The sequence below is a fragment of the Lucilia sericata genome, unplaced genomic scaffold, assembly GCF_015586225.1.
Source record: "Lucilia sericata isolate MDLA Ls3-8-SP2 unplaced genomic scaffold, ASM1558622v1 Contig000005F_arrow, whole genome shotgun sequence".
NCBI classification, from domain to species: domain Eukaryota; kingdom Metazoa; phylum Arthropoda; class Insecta; order Diptera; family Calliphoridae; genus Lucilia; species Lucilia sericata.
The window spans coordinates 1,616,118-1,635,283 of record NW_023994046.1 but is presented as its reverse complement, the minus strand read 5'-3'; the positions used below and the strand labels follow the sequence as shown (position 1 = coordinate 1,635,283).

Here is a 19,166-nt window from a genome sequence, read left to right as displayed (position 1 = left end):
ATTTGCTTCTAAAATGCTCACTTTTATGCATAAACACCTATTTTACAGGTATTTAAAACTACCTGTATAGTTCTAACTACAAACAATTAATTTGCTAGGGATATGGTCGAAAACTATTTTTTTTAATTAATTTACAATACAAAAATTTCATTCTGCCCCCTATCTTAACACAAGAAAGATAATTTTATTCAGCATTTAATTTTATTAATTAATAACAAAATCACGTAGTTACATAAAAACTAAACATTTTATTTTATAAAAATCGATGAAAAATTAAGGAGTTTATAAAAATATTTCATGTTTTTACCATACAATTACTTGCATGTTTCTAGTTTTTTTTTTAACAATTTTCAAAAATGTTTATACTAATTTTTATAAAATGTAATAAATTTATTTAAAGATATATTAACTTTTCTTAAATAGTTATATATTTTTAAAGAAGTTCTTGAAATAAAAACTAATAAAAAACAAGTAGGAAAGTATAGTCGGGCATGGTCGACCATATAATATCCTACACCATGAGTATATTTTTAAAATTTTTATTTTTCATAAAAAAACTTTTATATTGAATTTTATCTTAATTCCAACTCGGGGGAGTTTTCCAGTTTTTTCCTACCGAGCGCGTCCCCGGGTGGCGGATAGGGGGTGGTGATGGACCATCTGTTCTCTCCCAGCTTTAATTTCACTTAAGCTGAAGGAGGGCAGATTGTCCACCACCTGGGAATATTATATTCCCCGCGGACCAAAAAACTGGAAAAAACAAATATGGAAAATAAAAATAAAAAGATAAAAGTTACGGTGCAGGGCCTAAATAACCCAGTACCGGCGGCAAGTGTTGATCTACTCGCGAGTCACGTGTCGTCGTCATCCTGCAATCGTGAGCAAAATACTATTACGGAGGTGGGTACCTTGGCCTCCGTGGCGGACAATGCGTCAAGTGTACAGCATGCCGCTGGCAAAAATATAGGGGTGAAAGAGAAGGATGTACTCGGAGAGAGCTCTAAGCTACCTCAGCCTTTAAATATAGGTGAGGGTTCCGACTCTGAATCCTCAGATGATAATAATAATAATAATACCATTATAGCAAATCCCAAAAAGGATGAAGTAGAGCAAATGGTGAAAGAGGTGAGTGATAGCATAGCTAAACTACCTATTACTAAGAAAAGACTTTCTGGAGCACAGAGGAGGAAGTTGAAAAAGATGCTTCAGGAAATCATAGTTAGTCAATCCCACGACACTCCAAAGGAAAAATCGGACTGTCTCACAAGATCTGAGGTAAAAAGGATCAGGTCTCCCGAGGAGTTGACAACTGAGAATAAGCCTAAGAAGAAAAAGAGCTCCCCGTCTTCTAATAAACAGTCGAAGCCAAGCCATACTTCACTCAAAGGAATCTCAAGTGAGAATCCTGCGAGTAAGGGTTACAACGCCAAGCCAGATATTCCGAAGACGAACACGTCGGCGAAATCAACCTCGAAGGTAAGGGAATCTCAAAAGAAGCCCCGAAAAACGAGGAAGGAGAAGCTAGACGGAGGAAAAGGAAAAGAGCCACCATCTTATGCCAAAGTTGCCAGAAGTAGGCACCGGGACGATCTCTGCTATGCAGTTTACGATGCCGGTAATCCGGCAGGCAAAATTCCAAAAGACCAACAGAGTAAAATAGAAGACCTGGTCAACAATAATATAGTGGACCATGCAATCGCTTCAAAGGGCAAACAACCAATAGAGAGCGAGAGCTGCGAGTTCAGCATGGGCGTGATGTTGATGAGGTTGGCATCTCATCAATGTGTTAGCACCCTAAAGAACTTGGTGGAAAGTATCCCTCTTCCCTGGGACGGCGCTAGGCTGGGACTGGCAAAGAAGAGCGAGCTTCCGGTGCTTCTAAAGTCCACTGTCTACATAAAAGGATGGGGCATTAAACTAGCCAATGAACGTATACTGGAAATTCGTGGAGGTCAAAATGCTGAGCTGGCCGTGGAAAAATGGGATGTCTTTTACAGGAAAGAAGAACCTGAGGGAACTTTATTTGTAATAGGTATCGACCAGAAATCCATGGCTAGTCTTGCCAAGAATAAAGGAAGGGCTTACTTCGCCTCTAAATCTGTCATATTCAAAATTGGGAAGGTGCCAGGCGGAAGGGCTGTTACAACAAGCCTCGAAAAGGACACCAAAAAACCTAAGACCACAGCATCAGTATCCACTACTGATAACGTTGAGGAGTCAAATCCTAAAATCGAGGAATTTACCATTAAATCGCCAGAAGAAAGTGTAGTTGCCCTTTCCAAAATTGGGAAGGCGCCGATTGAAAGGGCTGTCAAAACCGGCCCCGACAGGGACACTAAAACACCTAAGACAGTACCCAAAGCATCATTAGCAAGTACTAGCAATGTTGAGGAGTCAAATCCTAAAAGCGAGGAGGAAATCACTCACCCGCCAGAAGACAGAACAGCAATGCTCTCCAGAATTGGGAATGTGTCTATTAAAAATACTGCTATTCCTATGCCTGATAAGGACACCGCAGTGCCATCAACAGTACCCACTGCATTAATAGCCACTTCAGGCTATCCGGAGGAGACAAATCCAAAGAGCGAGGAGGTGACCACCAACTCGCTGGAAGACAGTTTAATGGATGACCATGATTGAGGTTATCCAAATAAACCTCCATCGGGGCGAGACAGCTACCAACGCTCTGATGGCTAAAATCAACACAGGTAAAATACATATAGCTTTAATCCAGGAACCGTGGACGATTCGCAACAAGGTTTCTGGATTAAATCACGTAAATTTCCAACTTTTCTACGCTGATACAGGATCTCGCCCGAGAACATGTATCTTACGTCACAAGAACTTATGTTTTCTCCTCTCAACAGGATTATCAACATCGGATGCAACGGTGCTGAAGCAAGGTCGTGGCAACATATTCCTTGCATCTATTTACCTGCCTTTAGATTCTCCGACACTGCCACCAACGTCGGATCTGATGAAACTGATTGAAGAGGCACAAAAAAAAATAAGAAAATTGTAATAGGTTGTGATGCCTACTCGCACCATGTAGCTTGGGGTAGTACAAACACCAATCGCAGGGGACAAGCCCTCATGGATTTCCTTAATACTAAAGACTTGATAACATTGAACTTAGGTAATAAAGCTACTTTCGTCAATAGAATCAGAGAAGAAGTATTAGATATAACTATATGTTCAGAAGAGCTTATAAACGAAATTCAGGATTGGAGAGTTTCGGACGAGCACTCCTTTTCTGATCATCGGTACATAAGATTCAAAATACTAAGGCCACCACCAAAGCCGATAAAGTTTCGGAATAAGTCTAAAACAAATTGGACAATGTTCCGGACCTTACTAAAGAACCGTTTAGGTCAGGACACTTTTCAATGTCGAAATAAAGAGGATATAGATGCTAAAGTGGAAACGTTCACAAGTGCCCTGTTTGAATCGTTCGAGGACAGCTGCCCTCTGCGAGAGCGGAGATCTGCCCAGGAAAAACCCTGGGTAACTGGGGAGATCCGGAACCTTGGGAAGACTCTTCGCAAACTATTTAACCGGGCACGGCGTAAAAAGACCGCAGTATACTGGGATGAGTATCGTAATAAACTTGGTGAATATAAGAAAATCGTTCGAAAAGCCAAACGAGACTCCTGGAAACTTTTCTGTGAACAGGTAGATAGCGTAAATGACGTATCGAAGATAAAAAAATTCCTATCCAAAACTCATGTCCAACCGGAATCTATGATCGATGACACGGGCAGGAGGCTTGAGGATATGGAGGAGACAATGAAACTCCTAATGGATTCTCATTTCCCACCCGGTATATCGTATAACATAGATGAACCGATATTGGAGGAAGGGGAGGGTAACACGGAAATAGTTATTACAACTGACATGGTTAAAGGGGCAATCAAGAGCTTTGCTCCCTATAAAGCTGCAGGGCCGGATGGAATTTTCCCGGCACTTTTGCAGATGCAGGCGGGACTGGTTTCCGTACATCTGTCACAGATATTCACTGCATGCTTAAAATTGGCATATACCCCAGTTAAATGGCAGGATGCAAGGGTAATATTTATACCCAAACCAGGGAAACCTAGCTATGCGACACCTAAGTCCTATCAACCGATAAGTCTTACGTCCTTCCTACTTAAAACCTTGGAACGGATAGTCGATAGCATGGTTAAAAGCAGCATACCATACAAAGACCTTAAATATAAGCAGCATGCTTATGTAAAGGGACGATCGGTGGAAACCGCTTTAAATGAAGTTGTCCACTACATAGGTGAATCTTTCGATAGCAAACTGTATACACTGACGGTATGCATTGACATCGAAGGCGCTTTCAATAACGTGCACACTGATACCCTTATCCAATCCCTAGACCAGTTTTATGTTGACCGGGTGCTCCGTATCTGGATCAACTACATGCTAAGGAACAGATGGATAAGCTGCGAGATGTTGTTACGAACCGGTTGTAAGGCGAGGTTTCCGACTAACTGGCATGACTGACCTCAGGAGGTTCCAACCCTTTCTCGCCAAACTCGTATTCTACACAAAACAAAAAGGTATTCAAATCACAAACAAAACTTACATAATCTGAACCACATTAATCACGTTTCCTTTACAGAGATAGATGTTGTCCTCTGTATCTGCCCTCCCAACCTTGTCGCTGATGGATCCACAGAATTTTCTTTCCAGCGACCCGAAACCCACCTGACCCTTTTAACCACTTACCGGTCTATCATCGCCATTACCTTTACTTAATTAGACCAACATTGTAAGTATTAATTTCAATTCATAATATACATTTTTATTAGATAATAAAATAAACTTAATATATAACTTAAATCTAAACACATACAAAAACCTAATAATTTGACCGAATCACTGTATTTCTTATTAACTTTTTCAATAATTTTTCTAATCTTTTACCGCATAAACTCTTTCTCTATATATATCTTATATTTTCAATTTTTTTTTTTGTTTCAGGGCTTAAGTTTCTACTTCCTTAATTCGGATTCTGACGTTTCTATAGTCTACAACTAAAGGAGCTCCCTGAGTTATATGTTATATACCTTGACACTTTTAAAAGGCTTCTTTTTACGCGCTCTTCTTAAGCTCTGGTAAATAATCCTAAGATATATATATGTACTCTCTTTCTAATTCTTGATTTTCTTTTTCTTTTCAGTTTAACGCGAGCTTCACGTGATTCAACCAAACATACACAGAACTACTGGACGTTATTACGATTTACAATATTATTTTTCACGATTCCACAAATACCTTAACGTATCTTAAATCTATTTAATTTCTTTTTCTCTTATTTAAAAAAAAAAACTATTTCTGGACTCTTTCTATTTTAATAGTTGGTTCTAAATCTCTTGTTTGTTTGTAACTGGCCTTCTATATGACAAGTTTAAAATTTCTTTCATATAATAATGTAATAATACTTAAGGAAGATTTTGTATGACTTTTATGTTGGTTAAATTAAGTGAGCTACATATATAATTGTTATTATTCCATACACTAAATACGTTTTTAATAACTATTTAAATATAAAAATGTAATTCCTTTTTTTATAATTATCAAGACATTTCCGTTTTAATTGGATTGATTGGTTGGTAGTTTTTTTTGTTATTGCAGTTTTCTTGACTTTACTGCCTTATTCCGCAAATTATTTAAAAGGAATAAATAAAAAAATACCTGGCTAATTACTTGGATGGCAGACTTTCCAGACTTCCTTCTTGTAAATTAGCCAGCTATAAAGGATTAACAAAATCATTTTTACTCCTACACACTATGCTATATTTCTATAAAAACTTACGTTTTTATTATTGTCGTTCAAATACGTTTATAATTATTTGATCCTCCAGGATTATTTTAAGGACATTAAATTTACCGATTTATTATTCACTAAATCTCAGACTACAGTCCATTTCTTTTTCCTTATTTTCAAAAAAAAACTTTCTTCCTTTTTTTAAATTTTTTTAAATTTACTTTTTCTTAAAACACTTTTGCACACTCACTTAACTTTTCTTTAACCAACTGTGCTATTTTCATTTCTATCGTGAGCTTAAATACTCTATTTTTGTCTTCCCCTACTTTTATGTAAATATAATTTCCCGCAAATTTCATTCTCCTAAAATTCTGCTACATAAGGTATTTATTTACATATTTCCCCTACTCATCATGTCGTAGCCTTTTTCTGTCCGCCGATCATATAAACCGCGCTATTTGTTTTTATTACTACATATAATTAACTACATATATATAATTAATTTCTTTTCTATTTATTTTTATATTTGGCGGATTTTTCCTACTTGGCGGACTTTTCTTACTTATTTGCACGGCCAAATAAGTAATTCAAGCTTAAACTCCCCCAATCAAGGCGCTTTCCCTCTTTTCCATGCATTTCTACCACCTTGTGTACTAGGAGCTCATAATTTTTAGCAATGGTATTTTCATTCAATTATTTTTAATTTTTTTACTACAAAAAAATACACATTCCCATGTCTGCATGAATGAAATACACCCCTACACTTTTACGATATACGTTGCGTTGCCAATACTTTTACTACTTTTGACATTTGAGCAACCCTGTTTTCATTAATTCTGACAACAGCTGGACGGACAAGCACATGGAGGTAAGTATTTTGGTAATTTTTTTTTATTTTTAATTTGTATTTTTCATTTCTTTTCAGCTTAAAAATAAAAGGAGTACTCATGGGACAGGTAAAGTAAATTGTATCGTTCCTGATTATTGTGGGTTTTTATTAATACTTTTATTTTTTTCTTTCCAGCCTATCAATAAACAACATATCCCAGCAAAAAATAATTGATGTCATACTTTACAAACGACATCTTAATCACATCCAAAAATGCGACTACATATTTTTCGCTTTTATAAACCAAATATTTCCTTACAAATGAAAACCCAGTTAAAAGTGAGAAAAGAGATGTAGAAAAGTCACTACAAATAACATATTCGAAGTACATCAAACTTTGGTGAAAAACCAATGAACCCTACATAAACATGTCATTGAAAAATTTTGGATTATTTTTGACATCCAAATATCGGATTTTTTTTTTGCTTCTAAAATAAGATTAGAGGTAGTTCAAAGTTGTCAAAAATGAACAACATCCCTCCAATGACATGCCAATGCAAAATTCATAGGCTTTTCACCCGAACTTGAAGCACTTCGGGTTACAGTTGTGATGAAAATACAACATCTCCTTCCACACTTTTTTTGCTGGGATATAATAGGAGCAACAAAAATACAAACGAAAATCACAACTTAAAAACAAAACTAATAAACTAACATACTAACAAAAAAAAACAGAAAAACCAAAACAAAACTAACAAAATTAACCACAATACTAACATGAAAACAAATTAAACACTGGGACTCGGGCAGGAGGTAGTGTCTCCATTGGCCGTAAGCCCCTCCCCACAAAATATTCAAACAATACACCGGGACTCGGGCAGGAGGTGGTGTCTCCATTGGCCGTAAGCCCCTCCCCATTGATTTCAAACAGGGAGTGGAGGCAAATTCGCATTTCTGGCCTCCTGCCGACAGCTTCCCTAAGGTCCCCCAAGCAAAATTTTTTTTTTTTTTTTTGGGGTGACCAGAAGTCAAAACCCTCGGTGCGGTGAGGTATGCCGCAACAATGTACGATATAACTATCAGGAAAAAGGTATTTCGCGGTATACCACAGGGTGGCATTTTGTCACCTTTACTCTGGGTTACCACGATTAATAGCCTCCTAAGGACCCTAACCGAGAAAGGACTTAGACCTGTCTGCTATGCAGACGATGTCGTAATACTTTTAAAGGGAAAGGATCCAAATTACTTGTGTAGAAGAGCTGAGGAGGCTCTGAATACGGCCTTAAACTGGGCTCAACCGAGAGGCCTCAATGTTAACCCAGCGAAGACGGAAATCTGTCTTTTCACAAGAAAGACAAAAATTTCTACATATACTGAACCTTGCTTCCTGGGCAAGAAGATACCGGTGACAGACAAAGTTAAGTACTTAGGTGTAATACTTGACCGGAAATTAAAATGGAGACACCACATAGAGGATAGGATCAACAAGGCACATCGGTGCTGGGCGATATGTAGGAGAACCATAGGCATGAAATGGGGTCTTAGTCCTACTATGACAAATTGGCTTTATAAAAGTGTAATTAGACCAATTCTAGCTTATGCTTCAATAATCTGGTGGACTGCTTTGGACAAAAAGTGTAATATCAAACTACTACAGGGAGTTCAGCGTACATGCTGCTTGGGTATAAGTGGTGCCATGTGTACCAAGGCTCTGGAAACGTTGCTAGATATTCCACCCATTGAAACATATATAAGATATGAGGCGGCGCTTACAGCCGAACGGCTCTTTACTTTAGGCGAACTGGCCAAAAACGGTTATAGGACACGTCATCAATGTATACTGGACACATTGGAAGGTTATACACATTCATCGGACGTGCCTGATCGCATACCAGACACTGAATATGTCGGAAACTTTGAAACGCTAATCCCAGATAGAATGTCTTGGTCAAGCGGAACATTAGAGCAAATACCAGTAGGAATCCGTTGCTACACGGATGGCTCTAAATTAGGGGACAAAGTGGGCCTGGGGTTCTATATTGAAGACCCAGAAACAGAAATATACCACCTAATCATAACACAAGCTTCCAGGCAGAAGTACGAGCAATAACGGAATGTGTAAATTGGATTAGAATAAATATGGCGCCACAGGGTTTAATATATTTACCGACAGCTAGAAGGCAATTTGTGCGATATCAGGTGATAGAGTTAAATCTAAGACCGTATTGGATTGTAAGAAATCTTTAACTGAATACTCTCCCAGAGGTAAGGTTCACATCATATGGGTACCAGGCCACTCGGGAGTAGTCGGCAACGAAAGGGCGAATGTAATAGCTTTAAAGGGAAGGGAGCTCGATGTAGTTAACCTGACAAACGCAAAACCATTCGACGCAACAAAAGCTGAATTAAAAATATGGATGAGAGAATCCCATAAGGCCTCTTGGAATAATGAAACGGTGGGTAGAACCACAAAGATTCTATGGGGTGACCCTGATGAGAGCAAGACGAGAAATCTTCTCAAAATGAGCAAGTCTGAGGTTAGTATGATGGTACGTATTCTGAGTGGACACACAGGATTACGAGCACATCTATACAAAATTGGACGTGCGGATTCAGACGAATGTAGAGCATGTGGAGAGGACAGTGAAACTCTGGAGCACTTTCTTTGCCATTGTCAGCCATTCGTCGAAGTTAGATCCAAGTATCTTGGAAGTGATGTTATTCCGGAAATAACATTCTTAACCAACACCGATTGGAAGATTCTTAGGAATTACGTCCAGGAAACTGAGTTTCTGAACATGGAAAAATAATACATTCAGTGAACAATTTTTGTTTTTTTTTGTCTTTCTTGAATTGGAGCGCACAACAGGCCCGATAGTGGCCTAGGTGTATTTCTTCGGATTTGATGTAGTATACATCCTCCTATCAACCTAACCTAACCTAACCTAACCTATCTTAATTCCAAAGTATTTAAGCAAGTTATTGATAAAAATCAAAATTTTCTAAATGAGGCTTTATATAGGAGTATATGTCAAATATGGGCCAATCCTTATTAAATTTGGGAAAAGGATATATTTTTAAATAACAGTTAGTTTTGTTTCATTGCGATACAAATGGTTACAAGTCAATTTTAGACGTCTAAGACATTTTTTGAAGAGGGGTTTGTATGGGGGCTAGGGTCAAATAAGGGCCGATCATTACGAAAATCTGCAGTGTCATTTATACTTATATAAAACTTATTTGTGTTAATTTTTAGAGAGATAATAGTATATTTGACGTAATTATGGCATAAAAAGCCCAAATCGGGAGGTACGGTTGTATGGGGGCTTGGTGAAATAATGGACCGAATTTGGGCTTCGTCCCTGTGCCCAAAAACATGCTTGGTCCAAGTTTCATCAAATTATCTTGAAAATTGCAGCCTGTACCTTGCGCACAAGGTTTAGATGGACAGCCAGCCAGCCGGACAGACGGACGGACAGACATGTCTTAATCGACTCAAAAAATGATTCTGAATCGATCGGTGAGTGTAGGACCAATATTTTTGTACACCACTATAGTGGTGTAGGGTATAAATATTAGTCGGGAATGAACCAGTTATGAGTATATCTAAAATGTGATTTCTTTTTTAATAAAGCATTTATATAGAAATTTGTCCACTACTTTTTAAGCAATTTATTGATGAAAAACTGATTTTCTGAAAGAGCCTATATATGGGAGCTAGGATCAATTATAGACTGATCCCAACAAAATTTAGTGGAGGGATTTATGTTCATATAGGAGTTAGATATGCAGAATTTTATGATAATGGTAGTGTTTAAGAGGGAAATAACGGCAAGCCACAATTAAAGGCTCCGATTTAATCCATCTTCAAACAACTTCGAATTATCTGGAAAATTGCGATTCGTAGTTTGACAACAAGGTTTACATGGAATGACAGTAGGACGGACATAGCTAAACCACTATATTGATGTAGGATATATGTAGTTAACTTTCTTTTATTTTGAAAGGAAGTTGGATCTGAAATGGTTTATAACTGAAAAAATTAAAAGGATTTCTGTTTTATATAGTTCATTAAAAAATTTTTTTCGACTGTTTTTCCTGGCAAATTAATTGTTTGTTGTGAGAACGGTTGATAAATACTTGAACATTTTTAAATATCTATAAAATAGGTGTTTTTGCATAAAAGTGAGCATTTTAAAAGCTAATAGTTCATATAATTCAATGTACTTTATTCCAGTATAGCCACAATTTTAGAAAAAATTTTCTAAGAGTGAAATATAGCTACAGTCAAGCCATAAATATTGATATATGACATGTTACGATCGGACTTAAAATGGCGGCGTAATATATAAAAAACAAAAAGGGCGGTATTTCTAGGCGTGGCAAAAAAAATATTTTTTATATTTTTGGAAATGTTATTAACATATCTTTAATTCTAGGGGGTGACTGACACAACTTTTTTTGTCCATAGAGACCGACCCACTCTAATGTACATATTTATTTCAATCTGGTGTATAGGATTTACATTATAAATTTTTTATTATTATTTGAATTGTTAATGTTATTACTGAACATGGCTATTAATCTAACAATACATTTATAATTGGCCATGAAGGCTTCTATGAATTGAAAGAATAAATAAATAAAAATAAAAATAAATTTAATTTTTTTTTAAGTTTTTAAAAATCATTCTCTTACTTGATCTCATCGAGTGCAGTTATCTTGTGCGTAATCGTAAAATTTTGTAATTAGTGTGAAATTAGTGTAAACAGTTGGTTTCTCTATTCTCTTTTGTAATCTGTTTTGATATTAATTTGTTTATTAATATAATAAGTGAATATTTAAAAGTCCACGTGCTCCACCTGATGAACATCCCAGCAAAAAAAGTGTGGAAAAAGATGTAGAATTTTCATCACAACTAGTAACCCGAAGTGCTTCAAATTCAGGTGAAAAACCTATGAATTTTACATTAGCGTGTCATTGGAGGGATGTTGTTCATTTTTGACAACTTTGAACTACATCTAATCTTATCTTTAGAAGCTGTAAAAATCCGATATTTGTATGTCAAAAATAAACCACATTCTTTCAATGAAACGCTTATGTAAATTTCATTGGTTTTTCATCAAAATTTGAAGTACTTCGAATATGTTGTTTGTAGTGACTTTTCTACATCTCTTTTCTCATTTTTAACTGTGTTTTAATTTGTAAGTATATGTTTGGTTTATAAAAGCGAAAAGTATGCAATCGCATTTTTAAATGTGATTAAGATGTCGTTTGTAAAGTATGACATCAATTATTTTTTGCTGGGATGGCAAGAAGAAGAAAAGTTAAAAGCCTAAAGACGTATAATAGGCAAGTGATGGTAAAAATTATAAATGCATAATTAGTATATCCGTTAGAAACACAATTAAAACATTTATAAATTTAACCACCGGCGGCATTATTTCTAACGCATGTGCTTGCCTCGTGTGAGGTGCTAGAACATAAGAAGCAAATAGCTTGCCTGAAACTATTCTAGGTGCCATGACCGTACATCCACACTTTTGACATTGTGACAAAGCCGATGATCCCAGTTAACCAGAGCGTCAATTAGATGCACCAATATTAACATGAACAATACTAATTTTGATAACTTATCTAATTCAAATGTCCTTCGCGAAGGGTAGTCATCTTGACGCGATGTAAAGGCTAAAGTCAGGCACTGATGTGCAATCCCGAAATCTATCAAGCATCTGTCCCATTGGCGGCTTGATGCTCTGTTTGCTCCCTGTGGGACGGCAATTTGTCCTGGCAGTAGGCCAAAAAAGCAGTACTGTGCGTGTACTGGAAGATCCTATAGGAGAATCCAGGAACCACCCCTCCCCCCAGAATGATGACGCTGGGTGGTTCCACGGCCATATTAAACTGCTAGCATGCTCGAATGAGCGCTCTGCGCTTCTCCTCAAGATAGTAATTGAGTCCCCCGGGGAAGTTGCTATCGCAAGGTTGGACGTAGCCCCGGTATTGCAACCATCCTAACTGAGCCACATGACCCGGCGGAAATTTTGCGTTCCCACGTAGCGGGAATCCTCATCTACCTACCAATGATTGGAATGTCTCTGATAGGACCCGTCAGAAAGGCTACTGTGGTCCTGAATAGGGAATCTTTGGTGTGCTTAATGAATGCGGGAGATAATATACTAGGGTTTCGATAGTATCTCCCTCCCCATTTATGAAAGCGACGCCAAACGCAGTGTCGCTGCATCTATTCTGTCATATTCCTGTTGTAATGGGCGCTGATGGTAATGATTTCCAAAGTGTCTGGGGCAGCTCAGACACCAATATCAGAGGTGAGTGTTTATTTGATTTTCTAATAGAATATAATCTTGTAGTTGTGAATAGAGGTTCAGTACCTACCTTTTTCGTGACAAAATGAAATGAGGTACTGGATATAACGGCTGTTAGCATCAGCCATATTAATTTAATTGAGGAATGGAATGTCTCCAAAGACAGTTCTTTCTCCGAACATTGCTACTTGGACTTTGATATAATAGTTAAGATCAAGATAGTTAAACTACTTCTGAATAAAATAAAGACAAACTGGAAGACAAACACTATTCTCCCTCCTGCAATGCATATATAGAGAGCATAGGAGATATAGACTTAGCATAAATGAGGTAAGGATCCAAAATTAACTACTAGCTATACCCATAAGTTTACTAAGTTCGGTGGATAAAATATTAAAAAATTATTCTGTCTAGAATAAATACTTTTATCGATGATAACAATTTAATCAACAACAAATAAAAAGATTAGCAAATATGATTTTTGCATAAAAATAAAAGTCAAAGACTATCAACTGGTGTCGTTCTTATAGATACATATAGAAAAAGCATTCGATAGTATCTGGCATGATGGATTAGTACATAAATTAAAAAAGCTCAACTTCTCAACATATATTTTAAAAATAATAAAATCCTTTCTAGAAGATAGATTGTTCAAAGTCCACATAAATAACACCACATCCCACAATGCTTTGTCCCCATACAACAAATCGGCAAAAATAGACGGGTGATCGCAGGAGAATGAAATTTGGTAGGGTAGTGTCTGATGGTCTAATTAAGAAAAATTTTTAATTTAAAAAAAATCGCAGCAGGGACACTACCACCTCCCATGCAACCTAAATCGTTAAAAATCAAAATATATTGAAAATTGGAATATATGTGTTTGATAGCACTATTAACAAAATCCTGAATTTCAAAAAAATCGGTGCAAGGACACTCCCGCCACCCATACAATCTATATCGTAAAAACATGTTTATGACTTCATTTTTTTTATCAAAATGTATTGAAATTTGGAATATATGTGATAGTACTATTAACAAAAATCCTGAATTTCAAAAATATCGGTACAACGACACACCCCATACAACCTATATCGTAAAAACATGTTTGTGACTGCATTTTTTATCAAAATGTATTGAAATTTGGAATATATGTGTTTGATAGCACTAATAACAAAAATCCTGAATTTCAAAATAATCGGTGCAAGGGCACTCCCACCCCTCATACAACCTATATCGTAAAAACGTGTTTTTTTTTCAAAATGTATTGAAAATTGAAATATATGTGTTTGATTAACGTGCTTTTTACTAAAATGTTCATCAGAATGTGTAAAAAACTGACATATGTTATAGTGAACGTACTACAAAACTTTAAGCAAAATGTTGTTCTAATAGCTTCAAGGATTCCTTATACTCCGATATATCTTTTTAATTAACAAACTATAAAACTATACATATTTTAAACGTTAGCTGAAACTATGAGTTTTACTGAAAACTGACTATAAATAAAAACATAAATAATTAAAGAAACATTTATAATTATAATAATAAAAACATTTACATATCGTCACCTGAAACGCAAATGGACCTAACTAACCAAAAATCCAAAATCGGTTTTATTGCAGATTCTAATGTATTGCATCAAAAAAAATGTCCACAAAATAAATTAGACTCCTTCGACCAAAATTAGCTATTTTATTGACAAAAAACAAAAGGCCCATCTACAAAAACATTTAAATATTAAAGGTAAAAGGTCCAATTTCAAACACTTAATTTGACAATATATATTTTATTTTTATAATTAAACAAAATATTACTAAAAACATAAATATTAAACAAAATATAAATATACATAAAAACAATAGCTTGTGCAAGTAGTAAATAAAAATTTTAAAGCTAAATGCCATCATCACTTGCAACTATTTAAATGCAGTTCAAACTAAAATATAACTATGAAAAATCCTATACATTAAACAGGATTTGAACCTGGAACCTTTCGACTATAAATCATGAACATTATCACACCTCTACTCATTGATAATAAACCATATTTCATCAATAGTATATATTTTCAACAATTTACACACTTATAATTCAATTAATTAATTAATTAATTATGTAAGAATTTATTTATAATCAATGCATTACAATTTAATTGTCCTATCGTTATTTTATATAGTTTATTATCTTTTTAAATAATTTAGTTTTCATTTTTTTTTTTTATATAATTATGTATTTTGTGTTGGAAGAATTATTGTAAAGTAGAAATTTGTAACCGCTTATGGCCTTTATATATGTATATCTATAAATTTATTTATACATATAAAAAGACGGACGGACGGACATGGCTTAATCGACTCAGAAAGTGATTCTGAGTCGATCGGTATACTTTAAGGTGGGTGTAGGACCAATATTTTTGTGCGTTACAAACATCAGCAAAAACGTATAATACCCTCCCCACTATAGTGGTGTAGGGTATAATGAACAGATAGTGAAAGAAATTACTTTTCATTATTAAATTTTATATAAAATTAGTTTTTAAGATTTCCAGCAGAAAAAGTTTTAGATCCACTTATAGATAATGGTAATCCACCGATTTCTGGTCAAAATTTTGAGCAAAATTTTAATTTTTTGTAACTCAACCCAATTCATGAGGTCAAAATGTGACTTCAATATGAAATATCCTGACAAACTTGTAAAATAATATTAAATTAAGTCAAATTTAACACAAAAAGTTCAAAAAATTTAGGTTATTGTTTGGGAATTAAAAGTATCGGGCTTTGAAGAGACAGGCATACAGACATGTCTAGATCGTTTTAGAATGAGAACCTAGCTTTTAAAGGAAATTGTATAAGCTTTCATCCTTTGGACAATTTTTGCTAGGATCGATAGGTGAAAAGTTACACTAATTTAAATAAAATAATGTATGACTAAAATGTACATTTGACCCCCTCTAAGTCCGCCAGATAGAGCTGACCTAATATCCAATAGTAATAACCATGGTACAAATTTCATACAAATAGATTTTTTGAGTTGGGTCACTTGACACGAAATTGCCCCTATGTATATCGTCACCTAAAACGCAAACGGCCCTATCTAACATTTTTAAAATTATACAGGAGAAGCAAAAAACTTTTTAAATTGCAAAGTTTGTTTCTATTAACGCGATTTATTTTAGCAAATAAACTAATTGTTTAATAGTGAAACTTATCATTTGTTATGATAGTTGACAATTTTGTGGTAAAAAGACAAAAGTACATAAGTTGATTTTTTGTACTTTTCAGGAGAACGGTTTATAGTTAAACACTTTTAAAAAGTTCGGATCCAATTTTTTTGAAAAATGTTCAGAGATTTCAAAAATGCGAAAACATGTACATGCATAATGTACTTTTTCATTTGTACTTTTTCATTTTTGCCACAGAATTTATTTATTTTTCCCATGTAGATTTACATATCGTCAGTATATTATTAGTTTGACCCAAACACTTGTTATTGAGAAAAACGACTTAGAAGGTTTACATAAACTTTTCTCAAAATTTACGTGATAGATTTTTATTAAATTTTCTCAGTTGATTTCGACATATGTTTTGAACAAAATTATAAATTTATACACCGTTATGTAAAATTGAAAAAAGTTATTAAGATTTTAATTACAACAATAATTCCTGTTTTATGGTCTATATCAATTTTTTATTTTTGTTTTCCCTTTTTAGGGTCTATATCCATACAAAATTAGTATTTTTTATACCCTTCATCAAATAAGATCCGAACGAAAACAGCTAGAGGGCTAAAATTTTCCACAAATATTTTTTATTTTTTAATAATTGAGCCTACAACCAATATATAGCCCTCATCCAAAATTACTTTAACTACAGTCTTAAAAATGCCATTATAATGGTGAAAATCGAAATAAAAAAGTTTTATATTTATAGTAACTAAAATCTCTCAACCAAATGTTATGATGGTTGGCTTATAATTCTTTCATGTATATGGGACACGGTCTCCCAAGATCCGTAATTTGGAGTAGATCGTAATTTTGAGTTCACAGCTACAGTAAATGATAAAACTAAGTTCTTTTTTAGAATTTGACTGCACTACATGCTAAAAGGGATAATATCCTGCGATATCCTACGAAAACACTTTTTCCATTGTCCATCAAAATATATGTACGTCAACATAAAGTGTGTAGAGTGAGCTCATATTCATAAAAAATCCAGAGGTTTCGTTTTGTGCGTGAAAGGGATAAACCCCTCCTTTAGAAAAATTCTTTCTTTCCCTAATAATGTCATCTTTAGAAAATGACTTCAACGACCACTACTGACTCAAAAAATATCGCCAAATTTATTAAACTTGCCATTAATATGTTTTATATTATCCAAAATCTCCCTACCAATTTGTATTATTTTTCTGGCTTGAAAATATCGGTATAGCTGTGAAATTCACCATAAATACAAAAATTTACCTACCAAATTTCATAAGGATCGGTCTATAATTGACCCTACCCTACATATAAGGTCCCCTTTATAAAGTACTTTAACACCTATTACTGTTCTAAAAATACCGGTAAACAATGAAATCTAGCAAAAATAAGTTTTACAAGAACCAACATTTTAATAGGATCAGTATATATTTGATCCTATCCTCATATAAACACTCTTCCAAAAGCAATTTATTATCAATCAGAGATAATAAATTGCTTTTCCTGCACTATTTTTAAAAAAATAGTGCAGGAATATTTTTTGAACTAATAATTTAGTGTAGAAAAAATTATTTCACTAGGCTGTAAAAACAAATATTTTAACTATTTTTAAAATATTTTTAGTTAAAAATTTTAAATATCACTATCACTATTATTGAGTGAGGCTTATATTTTTCAATTCATCACTAAACTTAAACAAAAGTAGTGAATAATTTTGAACTACCACTAATTATTAGTGATAGTTAAAAATTAGTGCACTACTCCCATCTCTGTTATCAATGAATCCAAATGTTAAGTATTATGATAGAAATACTCAACAAACTGATTTTATTAAAAAAAAGAGTCACTCTTTGAAATTCTGAAGAACATCGTCCATAATTAAACTAAGCCATAGAACTTATTCCAATGTTCACATTGACTTTAAATTCACCTTATAAGTATTTACAAGACATGCTTAGATGGTGGGTATATAAGCTTCGGTACAGCCTAAATATTACCTCTTTCCTGTTTATTATGGCAGTGAAGCAAAACAATAGTAATTAATTTGTTTTCAATTTTCGTATGAAAATTGCGGTCTATACGCCAAACAGTGGTGTATGGAGCAAAACAATATTTATTTAGTATTAAAAATGTGAATATAGACCAAAGTTAACACCCGATATCTCGGAGGTCAATCAAATATCGTAAAATGGGTTTCGGAATCGGAGAGAGGATGTCCAAATTATATACAAACCACACCTAACTCAATTTTTTTTTAAATGTTCGGTGGGTCAAACCAAAAATATACTGACGATATTATAAAATAATGTTTATTTCAAAGACCTAACGGTTATAAGAAAAATTACGAAAAGGTCTCATTTAAGAATTAATAGTGATGGACATAGAAAAGGTATACTATCGGACAAAATAAAGTGCAAAAGTGCTCATGCTATATTCTTTCAGCGAAAAATCTGTTAAATGATTCTTGAATATGAAAAAATTTATCAAAATCATTTACTTAATATACAATGCTACAATAATAACAATAAAATAAAATTATTCCACCTTAAATTTTTCTGTATAACATCCAAAATTAAAGTAAATTCACTTTTTTGTCGGACAAAATAAAGTGTAAATTTTATATATCATTATTTAAATTTCTTGTATATCAACATTTTTTATCTATTTTGATTCTGATTTGAATATCTGGATCTACTTAAGACATTTTTGTATTTTATTTACCATTATTGTTCGCAATCGCCTTCCCTTCTCCTTGCTTTTCCCCATACGATTATTTTCAAAAGAAATCCGTTTTTGTTCGCTATTTTAGCGGAATATTTGGTCAATTGCGGTCAAAAATTAATCTATTGGATTTAAGACGATGCTCTGAGCAGGTTATTCCAATTTTTCAGTGTTTATTTTTCTTACAGAAATGTTTTTTATCTTTGTCGTGAGTTTGAATTCATGAATCTGTTGAGGCATTAAGTCTACCAAATCCTTTTATACGGCATTTATTTCAAAATTTTTATTAAATACGCTCGTGAATTGCTCATTTGTTAT

At 34.3% G+C, this 19,166-nt stretch overlaps 1 protein-coding gene and 1 long non-coding RNA gene across 2 annotated transcripts in view; one reads left to right on the top strand and one right to left on the bottom strand.

The window, feature by feature from the left end:
- Positions 1–19,166, bottom strand: part of LOC119600841 (ER membrane protein complex subunit 10-like) — a 29,982-nt gene that overhangs the window by 8,536 nt on the left and 2,280 nt on the right. The window lies entirely within an intron of this gene.
- Positions 4,467–6,212, top strand: LOC119600851. Its single transcript, XR_005231165.1, has 4 exons — positions 4,467–4,565; positions 4,628–4,777; positions 4,990–5,123; positions 5,189–6,212. It is a non-coding gene; the product is annotated as an uncharacterized LOC119600851 (long non-coding RNA).